The sequence below is a fragment of the Netta rufina genome (assembly GCF_964035555.1).
Source record: "Netta rufina genome assembly, chromosome: 1".
Lineage (NCBI taxonomy): Eukaryota > Metazoa > Chordata > Aves > Anseriformes > Anatidae > Netta > Netta rufina.
The window spans coordinates 96,864,584-96,880,751 of NC_140123.1; positions in this window are offsets into that span (position 1 = coordinate 96,864,584).

Genomic DNA, 16,168 nt, shown 5'->3' on the forward strand with positions numbered 1-16,168 from the left:
CCTGTTTTACTGCGTGAAGCAATAACACTGAGATCTAAGATTCTGAATAAAATCTCAAAAAAGGCTGAACTCGCTGTATGTCTGTGCATGCGTTTGTCTCATGGGGCAAGTGGTATGTGTGGCACCATTACTTCTTTTGTGATTTCTATTTCTGAAGGGTTCTTGGCGATGCCCAAGTATTCAAAGTACAAAAATTCTAGTTCTAAACTAACTTTTTAAAGGACAGGATGTTTACCTGGAAGCAGAATCTGGAAAGAAAAGTGGACAGAATCTGAATCTTAATAATATCATTATGTGGTTCGCTCAGCTCCTGCTTCTCCAAACATAAAGATCTTCTAAACTCTTTATTTTTATTCTGTTCTTATTTCACTTATTTCTACCATACATTTTTTTCTTTAAACAACAACAACAACAAACCTCCATGATTTGCCTGTGACCTTTTTTCTTTAATTTTTTTTTCTTTTTTTTTTTCAGCATTGTATTTAGTGAACTCTCTTTCTAATTCTCTGCCATTTTTGCAGAAGTTCTCTGAAACTGTTCTTTCCTGCACATGAGATGAATTTACTCTCTTGGTTTCTCAGCCCTTTATGGTGAAGACTCTGATATTTATCTGCACTTTTTTGCCTCTTTACACCTCCCTTTCCCTTTTTTCCTATCATTCATTGTCCTTTCCGCTTTTTAACTATAAGCATATAGACTTTAAGATATAAATATAGTTCAAAGAGAGTTCTTCACCTTTCTCACCAGCCTTCCTCATTATCCCCAGTGATAATGCTTGGTCATCAAGTGAATCTTCTGTCTGGCCTAGGCACAGGAAGGATGAAGCAATCCTCAAGACACTGCCTCCAGTGAAGAGAAAGTTGTGATGAGAAAAATGCTTAAGTGAGCAATAGTAGAAGGGGAAAGAGTTTGGTGGCTTTGCCTCATGCAGCACTCAGCTACTTTGTTTTGGACACTTCAGATGCAGGGACTCATTCATCTGCACACATAGCTATGCTATAATGAGATAGCCAGCAAAAAAAGATACCATGTTATGGGAGATTTTGTTTTCCAACATTTGTAGGGGTAAAGAGAGAAGAATTTTCCCTGGAGGAGTAGTGTTGACCCTAGTGCACTCAGCAATTTTGCCTTCTTTACAGTATCAGCAGGTGTTGAGGGGAAAAATGGAATGTAAGATTGTTCCAGTTTAGGGCAATAGAAGCCCTAAAGGCAAGACCCCATGTAGCAGAATAGCTGGAATCTAGCTCAAGTGGTAAAACATGGGGAGAGGTGATACTGCTGAGCCTCTGCTGAGGACACCAGCCTGAAAAAGCCCTTGGAAAGCATTTCCAAGGAAACTTTTTGAAAATGGCGTGTAGCAGATCCAGTGCAACAGGTTCACTGTTTGCTAGTGGCTCCGTGGCACTCCCAGCATGTCTAGTTAGGGCTGATTATACAGGCAGGGGTTCATTCAGTATAAAAATGCTGGGAATTAATGAAAACTAGTATAAAGTGATGTGAACCTGCTTTTGATTTGCTTTATTTACTGTCAACATTAGTACTGGTGAACCTGGTTTAGTGGTTTTGCTAGGGAGAACACTGCTACACAGCTTCCAGGATGCCTTTATATAACTTTCCGTGGTTATTTACACCTGACACATCTATTTATATTAAATTGTATTTCTGTTTTTGCTAATATCATTTTGTTATGAGCCCAAGTGTGCAGATTGTTCTGAAACCTTGGTGGATCCAAAACTAGGAGAGACCACCCCGTTTAAAAATAATAGTAATCGTGTACAGCCCAATGAAAATTTATCTATGTTTGTGTTTTGCCATCTAGGATAAGAAATAAGCAAAAATCATGCAAGACTTGAGAAGTAATTTTTAAGTCTTTCCTGGCTAACAAAATCGGAATGTGATCTTTTTTGGCCTGAAGGTGATGCTGTTTCTCCAGGAAAAGTGTTGGAAAAGACTGAGTATTTCAGAAGTCTTAGAAAGTACTTCCACTAAAATTAGGTATGCAGCTGTTTATGCTCATAGTTTTCATGTTCATATAATTCTACAGATCTGCTTCATGAACGCTTTGGAAGACTGAGATTTCCCTTAGCAGAAGTAAAAGGTACTTTATTAGACCTTCCAGCATACGATGGACAAACACACTTATAATAAGACCTTGTCGTTGTTTTTGTTGTTGTTCATACCCATCTGTAAGCAGTCTTCTCGAGTTGATCACATGCTTTGACATGCGTCACGTGCTTTTCATATGTGTTGGTGGGAGAGAGGTGTGGTTTCTGTGTACATCTCTGGAAAAGATACTTATGCTTATTTGTTTTGAAAGATTTTTCTGTGCAAGAAGAGAGGCAGTAGGTTTCCGGTATTACTTCAGAACCTTGAAAATGACTCATTTCAGTCAGCTCTTACCACTTCTGTGTTTTGACTCAGATTGTCATATACAGACAAATTTCTGAATTTTGGCCCTCTCATAGGGCCAGGTAAGGGGCAAATGTGCCGCTTTGTAGGCTTGGCACACTGGTCAGATCTTTCTCCTTTTTACTGGAGTATCTTTTATTTCTGCAAAGATTGCTTCAGACCCAATTCCAGTCTTGAATGTCTCCAGGACATTTCTGGTGGGGTGAGCCACGAGAACCTTACAGGCACAAAGGCTGCAGGAATATAACAGAGCTCCTGCATGCTGCTGCCGTATAGAATAAATAAAATCTGCAGGCGTGTCAAGATGTGTGAAACAACGATATATTAATCTTGTGGCATTTCACCTACGCAGGGAAAAGTTCTGTTTCATGCCTGCAAAAAATGGATTGCCCATTAGGTCTTCTTGCCTAAGCCTGTGGTGTATATGTAGCTTTACACCTGTGGTGCATAGGTCCTTGCTGTACAGGTTCTGCTTTCTCTGCCTCATGTGCCTTGCACTGCATCCTGCCTGCTTTGTGTTGTGAGTCATTTAGGTAATGAGCTCTCTTTAGGTAAAGGTAGCTTTTATTGGACATGCAGATATAAAAAGTGACTACTGCTGATTTGTGATCCTTAGCTGGGATTTCTAGATGTGTCTGTAGCAGAAATGACAAATACTCTCTCTCAACATTATTTATTTTAGAGAACCTGAAAACTTTTCTCTTGAAACTGCTGCCTTAAATAACCTTGATCATTGTCTCAGGGGGAATGGCAGATGCCAGATTTAATTTTTGCATACCACGATCAGCAAAATTTAATTTGATCTCTACATCATTGATGTAGAGAATCACAAGTGGGAACATTATGTTGTACTTCCCTCCTTAGACAAGGGAAACGTGGAAGAGGAATGGTGACTCCCTGCTGTCTAGTAAATACTTTTCACCTCAGAATCTGCCCTGTGCTCTTTGTCTGGATCAAAAGGAGGAAACAAAGATTGAAATCTGTTTCTCCGCTTTACAGGGAGTTCTGTGTGCTCTCTAAAATATGGCTTGTATTTGAAAACAGAGAATAGGATAACTTTCATTTCTGGTTGGCTAATCAGTATTGTAAACTTCCACCTAGGCTGTGTTAGCAACAGTATGGGTACATTTCAGTGTAACTCTAAATGACAGATAAGAAGAGAAAAGACAGTGCTAGGTAACACTTTTCTGTGTCCCCATGCTCTATCTACAGGCTTCTGCTGTGTTAAATGAAGCCTTAAATGAGACCCTGCACAGTGGCATTGCAGAAGGGAAGGGAAGCAGTGGGGAGAGGAACAGGGGCACTCACCATCCTCCTGTGTCTGCTCATGTGTGCACAGTACCTGGCAGCACCGAGGTGCCAGCCCATCCTAAATCAGCCAGGGAGCAGTGCCTGCGGTGCTGGGTCCTGGCTGCAGCTGTGGCAGCCGGTGTGATGCTCTTATGAAAAACGGAGTGCTTTGAAATACATCTCATACCTGCTGGGAGACGTCGGCTGAAGGCGTAGGCAGGGATTAAAAAGAAAGTCGGAAACAAATACAGCAAAGTATAGTTCATTCAGGATTAATTCTAGGATAGTTACGGGGGGTGCTAGAGGAGTAGGACCATGCATATACTGCCCAGATGGGGGGAAGGAAACGGTGCTTGCCCTGGCACGATGGCAGTCCGCTGTTATACTTCTAGACAGGACACTTAGCATGGTTGGGAAGATGTGGACACATCTCAGTGTTAATTGTACATTTCAGGAGTACTGTGCCTCCCTGCCTAAAGATCGTGATCTCTGAAGTGCAAGCCTTGGAATAAAGTCAGTTGCCACTTTTTCCTCTGTGTGATGACAGGTGAATTTTTCACATCTCACTGCATATTTTTGCAAGTTACTTTAAGCATGTAGTACAAAATAAATCCTGATCTACTTTTACTAATAACACTGCTAGTAGTGATCATGTGAAGGTATTTTATTGTGCATTTTAAATATAAACAACATGTGGAAAATTACATTTTAAAACATGTGAATTGGAAGATAAATTGCTGAGAATTCATTCGTCTGGCTAATATTACCACCAAATTGTCACCTTTATTAAAATGACTGTGGTAGGTTTTGGTACCCAGGTGTATCACATCACTGAGGCAGGACAGGATTCGGTTTTGCACTCACGGTGAGTTTGGTACCTGGCCCGTAGTTTCACTGCCTGTAGTGCAATAACTAGAGCTATGTGGGTATGAGTGGTTAAACCAAGTTCTGTGTGAATTCATGCCACCTCCGTGAAGTCAATTAACCCAGTAGGGTCTGCAGTGGGGTGGTGCAGAATTTGGTCTCTGGTGATTTACATTCATTAAAAACTTGAAGTGTGTTACGGCACAAATATCACTGAACTAGAAGACCATCAAGTGCTTTCTGAGGATTTGAAAAACTTCAAGAAACATTTTTTTTCCCCCAAAATACTCAGTCATTGATTAGTGCCTGGTAGGGGTAGCGAGCTGCAGAAACTGCACAGCCCTGCAGCATATGATAACATATTATTCCCAGTGTGGGACCATTAGTTTCACAGTTCTCTCAGATAAAAATAAACATAGAAACATGTAATGAGTGCTGCTGAAAGCAGAGCGTGTATCAGCTGGGATTTCACAGTCTGCAGGTTTTAAATTCAGCGGTGTCCCCAAGGGTTAATCAGTATTGATGGCAATTATTCTTGGTCCACACATCAAATGAAATGAACATTATCTTTTTCCCTTTTTGCTTTGTCTCCTGGCTAAGTAACATAGATGTAACATAGAATTATCGAAATAATAAAAAGATCGTGTTAGAGCTGCAGCAGGCCGGCAGAGCAGCTGCATTTATTTTGTCCCAGTAGCAGTCGCCGTTGCCTTAGTCCTCAGGGAGAAGGGCGATGTGTAGGAGCTCTGCTTGGTGCAGAAGAACGAAGAATCGCTACCACCTCCATTTGAGAAACACGTTAAGACTGTGTCTCAGTAAACTTTAGCCTCCGGAGAGCAGGGGATCCCCGGGAAAGTTTTTGGTAGGCACCGAATCTAGCAGGCAATGCATGCACAACACGGAATGCTTGCTAAATAGGGGTGATGAAACAGATGTTACTGCAGCCACGCAGGCATTACACACAGCCTTGGCCTTTCTTGCACAGATTGGTGCAGTGAAAGAAGTGAGATTGTTAAATCCCTACACAAATTGATGTGGGTAAAGGGCCTGAAAGTGATAGAGAAAGAACGTTAAACCTTCCGTTGTCCAGACGTGGGATTTTCAGCACGCATAAACAGTCAGGATCTGGATGTTTTCTTTGCAAATGACTGGCCTACCTGTTAACCTGGTGCAAAGATTTCCCCTCTCCCCACAGGTTTTAACCCACATCTTTTAAGTTTTGAAGTGGGTGAGTGTTCACTTTTGCCCCACAGAAGGGGTTGAGTAGATGAGAAAAGGGAAAGCGAGTCAGTTTGCTGGACACCAGTAATCCTAAAACCCCATGTGTCTGAGCTTAAATCTTGTTCTGGGATGTGTTTGAATGTGTTGGCACCCTCAAAAAGCTGCAGGCTCCCTTCTGTCATGTTCCTAAACTTCAGGGCTGGTGGGAAGAGCTGGAGAAGCGTGCGTTTCCCCTCTGGCTCTGCCTGCTTCAGAGGCTTTTGAAGGAAGTCGGTGGTCTGATGTTCTTTACTGCAGCTCAGCAGACCATTTGTTCAAAACAACTGAAGACTTTGCCAACACTTTTAAGATCTGTAACCTCCCGTACTTGTGGAAAGCAGCAAAAATAGCATCTTGGCAAGAGATGGTATGAATCCCTTCCCCTTGCCTTTTTTTTTTTTATTATTATTTTTTTATTCTTCCTAGTGTGACCTCTCCCTTGAGGAGCAGTTTGCTCCAGTGAACACACAGATCTGTCTGTCTGTTTGGCACTGCAATAGCATAGAGAGATGCCCAGGAATGTTGATTTTTTCTTTATTTTTTGGCAAATTATAGGCTAAATAATATTGTTTAGTCTATCTAGTATTTTTTTCTCTGGGGGAAATAATGTGTAGTTTTACCAAAAAATAACAATAGGAAACACTTATTGTAAAGCTCCAGCCTATTCTTTTTGTAATTTGGAACACCTTATAATAAAGGTACTGGATTTGTGCTAAGGATGTGTTGTTAATTGTCATTAGACCTCTGCTTTTGATTAATGCTGCTAATTAGTTTTTGTCCTTGACTTTTTCCAATTAAGGCGTAGATGCCTTGGTGCTAAACACCTGGGCATATTATCTAATTAGATGAAAGAAACCTGTACTCTCTTTGTAGGTAATTATTTTAACTTTCAGTAGTAGTTTTGGGCTAAACAGAGGTGGTTCTCTCGTTGAATGATGGTGTAGGAAACTTCAGGATAGCAGAAAAATGTTGCAGAGTGAGCAACGTGCTGGGTGTGAGCCATTTCCTGCTGCTAAGTTTCTTGCTGTGTGCATGTGAGAAACAAGCACCCTTCTAATTCTGGCAGGCCCTAGGGCTCTGAAAGGAGGAAACAGCAAAATAAAAAGCAAGGCAAGGAAATACAGGATCCTGTAACCCTATTTCTGTTTGTCTTTTTTTTAGGGGCAAAAAACTTGCATTGCTCTCAGAGGGAGTAGCTGGCTGAATGCATTGAAGTGCCTGCTACAGTCTGGCTGACATAGGTATTTGAAAACTCTCCTCGTTCTTCTGACTGACAGCTGGAAGAAGCAGCCCCTTGTGCAATGGGCTCCAAGGAGACCTCAGGGAAAGGAAAAGGATCAGCTTTTGGGAACTTTGGGATCCTCTGCCACACTGAGGGAGCCGCTCAAGCTCCCCCTGACCTCCTTCCTGAGGGAGTTGCTGGAGCCCACCCGAGTGTGAAAGTAACATCTTCATGGGACATCCAGCAAGCATGAGTGCTCTTTTACATGGATCCAGTGGTGGTCAACACAAATCCCTCTATGGGTCTGGGCTCCCCCACTCTACAGTCAGCAGCTTGCCAAGAGGATAGAAGTGAGAGCTGGCTGCGGAGTAACCAGGGTGCTCCTGAGCAGCTTGCACAGACACCTACTCAGGAAAGCACCTCCTGTGTGTAGACAGGCTGCAGAGTTAACCGGCAGTTCCCCAGCTATAAGGCAGTTCACAGAGAACAAAATCCCCTAGAAAAATCTTCATTCTAAAAAGAAAAACAAACAAGTATCCTGCTGGGCGTTGGGGGGTCTATGGCTCGGGAGAAGCAGATGTGTATCAAGTCTCTGCTGAACTGCAGGTACACAGGAAGCCAGCAGGAGCTAATGGTGTGTTTAGCCCTTTAGCAAGAGTACCTTTAATTGTGGTCTTTCTTCATGCAATCCATTGAGCTACTGGGAACATCCATGAAGTTGCAGCATACACTCTGTAACAGAGTGCTACGCGATTAAATGTTGATTTGTATACAGCATGTATTCCAAAGTGATAGTTTTAGAACCAGTTGGAGTTACGAAGCATTCATATTAAGTTACACACAATTTATTTATTTGAGTGCAGTTGAGGAATTACAGAAACATATTTTCCTAGCTGGTTTGGCAATATAAATTTGAATGGCAAAAGCAGCAATTCCTTCAAAGCACTTTGAATTCCTTGCGTGGAAGCCCCCATAAAAGTGCAAAGTATTATCATGTTAATAACGCATTGTAGTGGAATGTCATGATTCTGCATATAAAATCAGAAAAGTATCATTTTCCTTGTTTGCATAAACAACTCACTTTGCACTTCTAAATAATGGATGGAAATCCAGAAAGGATTAAAATAAATAAAGGAGCAGATCATTTTCAAAGGCTAATGTTTTATAGTTCCTGGAATTTCAAAAGAACGAACTAACCACGTTTGTTAAACTTTATTTTAGAGAAACCTTAGCATCTATTTGCTTTGAAAATATTTTTTTACCATAATCTACATTTACACTTGCAAACATGGTGCCAGATCCCACAAAGCAGCCTGTTCTGATAATCCTTTTTAAAGCTGTCCAAATCATCCATGTGTTACACTCGATGAAAAGTTGTAAAGGGGTTCCCAGAAGTTTCAGGGACAACTAGTGTGTTTTTTTGGTATTTCTTTAATTTTGTATAGTAAAGATCAGCCCGGTGTCATGTCCTTGGGCTTGGAGACCTTCTGTCTATTCCTTTTAAGTGCTGATCTGTACTTACATGTGCTTCGATTTTCTTCTCTATGACATGAAAATAATCACACTGACTTTGAAAAATCAGTTTTCTTTCTTTAACTCTGCTTGATCCCAGTTATGAATTCCTAAATAAATAAATAAATTCCTAAAATGAATACATTTTACATGTATTCTACCTCGTGAGGTCTGCTCTAAAGTGTGAAATTGAATAGAAATCAGTTAACATCACTAGAACTTCTTTGGGATAAAAGCATTTCTCAATGTTTACTCATGAATTACCCCATAAAGTCTCAGAAAATATATACTGTAATTTAGTTTTTTGTTTAAACCATTTCTTCTTTTTTAATCTTCTCTACATCCATAACATGAGTAAGTGGTTCACAAAAGTAAAGTCTCCTGTGTTGCTCAAAACAAAGAAACTTTATTTTGTAGTATTTATTTATTTTTGGATCATTGAAAATATTAGCATATATTGTGAAAACATAGTTTCAGAATAATGCATGCCACACATTTTTTTCAGAGAATGGATCTGATATAGTCTTCCTACTTGTAATACTTCAGAGAATCCAAGAGAAAAAGCTTTGTTGTTGTTGTTGTGAAAATGTTAATTTCAATGGCTGCATTTTATTTCCATGCCTCTTTTTTTTTTTTTTTTTTTTTTTTTTTTTTTTCCTGGTATGAAATTGTTTTTTCTTTATTGGATGAAAATATGCCTTAATTAAAAAGATAAGGGAAGGAATAGTTTTCATCTTATTATTTCTTGTTGTGTTATAACTACTTGAACACTGCTTTCCCAAACCAAAGTCCATGATTTCTTCAAAATGGTCACTGATTTGAACTTGGAGGTTTGGTTACACTTGATAAATTTTGCATTTTCCATTGACAAATATAATAGTTCTGTGTCAGCTTTAATCCACTGAATTTATGAGGCGTTTGATGCAATTGATCTCAAATGCTCAATGACAAATCTCACATATCTGGGATTTAAGAATAGGACAACCAGCAGCAATCTTACCCAAAGTATTGATTTCAAGATTTTGGTTTAGTGAGTTAACAATGGCATGTAAGAGGGTCACTGCTTGGGATAATTCATGTGTATGATTCATTAAATCAAATAAGTTTGATGTAACATATATATAATATTTATATTTTCTGAGTTTGTTTTTCTCTTTGGTTTTCCTTCACATCAACTGTTTCCAGTGGGATATACCCAAATTGCTGATGCAAATCATGGCTAAAAGCTTTACGTCATCTTAGAGTAATCCCTGTATACCCTTTGCTAAATTCTGCCTTCAGTTTGCCTGTGGTGAAGCCTGTATTTCCAGTGCTATTCCTTCCTCGCACCAAGTTGTATGATGTGAATTAGAAGTACTCATGTCATCATCTCAAGTGAAAGAACAGCTTATTAAGGGACTTACTTCAATTTTGGAGTTATGCTGTCAGGTGGAAATGAAATAATGTTTTCCTTGTTTGTGCTACAAATGATTTGATTGAAACAATACATATATATTTTTTTTTTCTCTCAAAGATAACCACACTTCACTTTTTCAGGCTATTTGTTCACTAAGTACATTTCTCTGGAAAATAGACAGGTGATGTTGAATCTTGTTCCTAGCCAGCTCTGAGGTGGAACGGAAGCTTTTCATTGTGAAAAGGTCACTTAGGAGAAAACTCCACTGTGTTTAGTCCAAAACAGATTTCAACGGGTCCTGTCCAGAAGCATGGAAGAGCTTAGCAATCACAAAATGAAGTGGCAGCTTCTTCTTTCTCAAACAGACAGGAACACAGAGGGATGCGCAGGAGATGAGGCCCTGATGAGCACCGAGGCACTTCCAAGCAGGTGGTGACATAACCATGTGGGGAGCACCTGTCCTGGCTGTTTCTGGAGGGAAAGGTATCTTTAGACTCATGAAAAGAAGGAGGAAGAGGAGCAGTTGTGCCATGCAAATGATGCAAATTGAATATGCCTGTTGGGTCAGTTGGGATATGGCAAGTGGCACTACTATAACGCATATGGGCCTCTTTATACAGTGTCAGTAAACATGTCCCGTGAGCCTCACAGCCTGTCTTCATGCACTGACCCCAGGCACACGTGAATGTTCCTACAAGCTTTTGCAAGCACCCTCAGTGCAGAGAAGCAGGGAAAACCCAAAGCTTTGGTTGCTTGTGTGTCCTTGAAGCAGGGCTACACCGGTAAATCAGAGAGAACTGATGATCGCACAGGTGGGAAAATTGTTGTTGATGTCTCAGGGTGACTCAACAAGTGTGATGTGATCTGCCCCAGACTTGGTGTTCAACCTAGGGGTTGGAAGAGCAGCAGAACAAGCTGCTGTCTTCCGGTCAGTTCAGCAGGTTAGTGCTGACAGCCTAAGCTGGCATTAGGGACTGTGAGAAAGTCTGTGAACACACAGAGGAGGGAAAATCCTGGGGCTCTTTGTCTAAGATGTATAAAATGTGTACCCTGATAATTCATTCAAACCTAGAGATGACTGGCTAGTTGCATGGACTTAGGGAAAAAGTTGAAAACAGGCAAGGATCTACAAAACCAGAGAGAGATTTACTGAACCATTTTATTTTAAACTTGCTGTCTGACAGAAGAAGTTTAACAACACTTTTGATTCCAGTATTTTTCATGTTCTGATAAGCAGCGACTCAGCTTGATCTGCCCTCCTGCCCTGTAAAGCCATTTGTGATTTTGTGGACCTTAAAATTGTGTAGTGACAATACTGAAGAGAGAAGGTAACTTCAGTTAGCCCAGTTCTTCCTGAAGTTTGGAGTGAGTAGTTGAAGCAATGCTGCTTCAGTGCTGACTACGGGCAGCTCCTGGAGTTTGCAGGGCCTGTGAGATTTGCACAGTGCTTAGAAGATGCCTGCTATATGTGTCTAGGATGTGCAGTTTTCTAACGTGCTGTTTCCTGTGCTTCTGAAAAATCCTTTCCAAACTTTGTACATTTGCTGCTATGCAAGGACTCTCTCGATGGAGTTTTCCACCAGTTAGAGTGCATATCTTGTGAATCTGTTGCACAAGCAATGCACAAGCAGTCCTGGAGGATTCCCTTTGCTACCAGGCACAGGACTGTCTCTGTCCATGATCTTTTTGTTGTTTGCAATGCATTATTCCAGTTGGATTATACCTCCTCCACTACTTCTGCTCGGGTTTGCTTCAGCTGCAGATAGACTTTCACCTTTGTCCTATCGACTAAAGCCGACCAACCACACGATCAATGACTGACAATGACATAAAAAGTATATTCTGTTAAGTTGTTTGGGCTACCAGCCATGGAAATGTTAGCACGCTGCACCTTCATTACCATACACAAGGGAATTAAATGTATATTTCCAAGGGGGAGTAAGCAGAAGTTTGTGCACAAATCCCCAGGAACAATGCAGTGGGATTTGTGCAGCCCTCTGAAACCATCCCCCTTAGTGTATGTGAGAGCATTAACTCGTCATGGATGAATGTGTTATTGACTCTGAGTAAACAGCTCTTTCTAAAGACTCTACAAAGTGTTATTGGCCAATAATACACAGCAAATAGACAAAGAATTACACTGTGACGGTTAGAACAAAAGAGAGAAGGAGAGGGATACAGATAATGAATCATTAATGATCGGGAGTTGTGTGTTGCTTTATGAGAGTTGCCTGAGGGAGGTAAGCGGGAGGGCTCGAACTCCACCATGTGGCGTGGACATCAGGCTGGCTGCAGGGAAGGCTAAAATGTGGTTTCTTTTCCATGGAAGTGGGGCTCCATTCTGATATGGCCAGACCCAGGGTGATCCATCCACGGCTTCCAACCATGGTCCTATGCTATGAACTGATTTGAAACGCAAGGGCAATAACAAAGATCTGAGGAGAAGAAAGGGTCTCAGAAATAATATGTATTCTCCTTTCATCAATCTTTCAAAAAATATTTTGGCTGATCACAAACTACCATAATGTGTTTGGCCTCCAAGTACTGGGCTAGGCTTGCTTAGATCAGTATCTTCACACTGCCCTGCTATCTGATCATACGTAGTGTAAAAGAGAGTTCTACTCAGCTGTAACAGAGAAGAATAGAGAATATCCTTCATCTTTAAAATTATATTGAAAAAAAAAATAGAAGCTGATTATTTTTTTACCTAGTATATCAAAAAGTTCCTGATTTGCTTCAACAGAAATTCCCAGGCATTCAAAGACTGCTGATACCTTCTCAAATGTGAAGATCAGCTCATAACCAATGATGTGACTTCCTTAGCAAAACAAGAGTTCAGTGAACTGACTAGCCATTTATGACTTTGCAATTTACTATAACTGAGCCATCCATGAGAAACAGAAATCCCGTAATTATAGGCACTTGTCCATTGCTCAGATTAATTCAACAATGACAGCAACTAGTATGCCTACTCTCAGTTTTGCTTTGGCTGTGTGGATGCAAGCTTCTCATACTGCTAAGCAGAGCCCATAGGAAAAGAGGTGCTCTGACAATTATTGTGCTGCGAACAAAGGGTTCCCGCTGCTTCTGAAGGTGCCATGTCAAACGCAACCAGACGTGGTGGGGAGAAATTGTTTCCACCGAGACAGGCATATGGCACTGGAAGGGCAGCAACACATGGTAGGGTGGAGATGGAGAATCGGACTTGCTATCTAAATTGTGTGTAAGTTAACTTGCAGATAGCCCTGTGCTGCACAGCCAGCGAGAGCTTCGATGGCTGAATATCCAGGATAACCCAAATCCCATCTGCAATGTATTTAGGATAATTTTTAAAAAAGTGAGAGGAGGGAACACAGGGAAAAGTGGGGTCCTCAGTCTCTGTATTTCTTCAGATTACATAGCTAGACAGATGTTTATACATCAAAAAAAAAAAAAAAAAAAAAAAAAGATCAAATTGTCATATATGTGAACCAATGCTGGTCTTTGAGCTACAGTTGTTCCTGGGCAGTAGATCCGACAGGTGGATTCAGCAAAGCCCCGTGTAACTCCCAACAGGTCCCGTGCACAGGTTTTATTATTTACAATTTCAACCTGTGTACAGCTCTAAGAATTTAGATCTAACTGGTTTGAGCCATATGTGCCATCATTTAAAGGGTAAAAATACAGCATTTTTGTTTTCTGGGAATTCAGAGGTGTGAGGGATATTTTTTTTCAGGCTCTCCTCAAAACAATTTAGCTTTTGGTTTGAGGAAAAGAATAAGGAAAAGATTAAGAAAGCGAGTGCATGGGTTTGAAAGGTAACAGGTGTTGAAACGGAGGCACTATCTCGGCCATGTCTGATAACCAGAAACATTTACTGTTATGGAAGGGGCACACGGGGACTCGCTAACGGTTCTTTAGCCTGGTGGGAAGAGCTGCTGAGGAGGAACCATGTATGGGCTGCAAAATGAAGAGGAAATTGTTAATAGGTCCAGCGAGGGAGCGTCAAGAACACAATCCCTTTGCATCCGTTCCCTTTGCCCCTCCCCACCTGCCTTTGAGCGCTTCCGAATTAACTTCATAGCTCCTAACTTCTGATAAAACCACGAAAATAGATGGCACGAGGCCCTGCGGGTGACCTCCTCCGAGCAGCTGAGGAGAGGCCACTGCAGCTGCAGGCGCTCGGGGCTGGTGTGCGGGGCCAAGGCAGCAGCGTGCTGCTTCCCCTCCGTGCCCTGAGCGGGAATGTCCTTGGCCTTCGGGGTCGCCACCTCTCCTGCGGTGTCAGCAGCGTGATGTGGAGGAGCAGCAGGGAGAGCAGAGGACGAGTGACATCCCCCCGAGCCGCCGTGCTGAGTCCAGGGCTTTTCCTGGCTCCGCGCTTGGCGAGGCCTCTGCAGCGCGCCTCGGCCGGAGGCGGTTGAGTTGTGGCGTTGGTTAATTAAGGCTGGCTGCCTAGGAAGGCCCATCTGTTCCCAGGTAAATTGTGCTGCTATTTTTCCCTTTGGCAGGCGGACAAAAACCTCCCGTCAGTTCGTCCAAAGGATGGACGGGCGGTCTCATGTGCCGGTCCGCATTCCTCCTCTTGCTTTCCCGGAGCCACAGCGGCCAACACGGAGTCACGCTGAGCGTGCCATGTGTTGGTATAAAAGGCGGGGTAACACCCTCCCCGCGGCGGCATGCTGAACGCCTGCAAAACATCCGCTCCTCTTGCTCCGCTTCTGGCAGCTCTGTGTCCTCTGCTTGCTCTGATGTCTCCTCCGGCGGCAGCTATGCGGACACCTCCTCGCTATAACTCTCTCTCCCATCTGCCGTAGGTGTCTGGTAATCCTCCGTTTAGTGCTGCACTGGAGGGGAAATGTAATGGTCTGCGAGTGTTACAGTGAGCATTGCACATCACAGGTATTCACACACAGTTCGTTGTTGCCACAAGAATGATGTGTTTGGCTTATCAGCCTCCACCCCGGTGTGCAAAGAGCCACCCTTTCCAACATTTCAGAGCCCAGGCACTGAGGAACGATAGAGGCAGGTGAACAACTTGCCCCAAATCTGCGGCGTCTTCCCAAGGCCTAGAGAAAAGGCCGGGCTCCCAGCCGCCTGTACTGTTGCTGCGCTCACAGGATGGGGACATTGGAGGAGATCTTAATCACCACGGGCATCTGAGCCTTTGTCAGCTGCCCTTCCAGAGAGCTGCCAGGAGGCCACAATAAGCCCACAATTATCCCTCACAGCCCACTTCTCCCATCCCAGCTATGACTGCTGTGAGCAGCAGTCACTCCTCAAGAAGAGGGACTTTATGGGGGCACAGCATGAGGATTTGGTGATACTAAAGGACATCTTCGATGCAACAAGCCCTTACTTAAAATCTGACTTTATGATATGTACTCGGACATTTGGGCCTGTTCCAGCAGTAATTAAACCAAAATAATAAAAGGGAACCAAGAAGAGCAACCAAAGTCATACAGGAGTTGCTTGGGGGGGGGGGGGGTGGGACTGGCTGCATTTCTGTCCTCCAGTGCAAGGTGGGAGTGCTGGGGGAGATGGTTGCACCATGGTTAGTTGTCTTGTACTAGGGGAACACAGCTTCCCTTCCCTTTTTTCCTTTTTCTTTTTTCTTTTCTTTTTTTTTTTCCTTTTTTTTTTCCTTTTTTTTCTTTTTTTTTTCCCTTCCCTTCCCTTCCCTTCCCTTCCCTTCCCTTCCCTTCCCTTCCCTTCCCTTCCCTTCCCTTCCCTTCCCTTCCCTTCCCTTCCCTTCCCTTCCCTTCCCTTCCCTTCCCTTCCCTTCCCTTCCCTTCCCTTCCCTTCCCTTCCCTTCCCTTCCCTTCCCTTCCCTTCCCTTCCCTTCCCTTCCCTTCCCTTCCCTTCCCTTCCCTTCCCTTCCCTTCCCTTCCCTTCCCTTCCCTTCCCTTCCCTTCCCTTCCCTTCCCTTCTTTCTTCTCTTCTTTCTTCTCTTCTTTCTTCTTTCTTCCTCATTCTTCCTTCTTCCTTCTTTCTTTTTTTTTTCTTTCTTTTATCTCTTTTCTCTTTTCTTTCTTTCTTTTCCTTTTCCTTTTCCTTTTCCTTTTCCTTTTTCTTTTTCTTTTTCTTTTTCTTTTTCTTTTTCTTTTTCTTTTTCTTTTTCTTTTTCTTTTTCTTTTTCTTTTTCTTTTTCTTTTTCTTTTTCTTTTTCTTTTTCTTTTTCTTTTCTTTTTTTCTTTTTTCTTTTTTCTTTTTTCTTTTTTCTTTTTTCTTTTTTC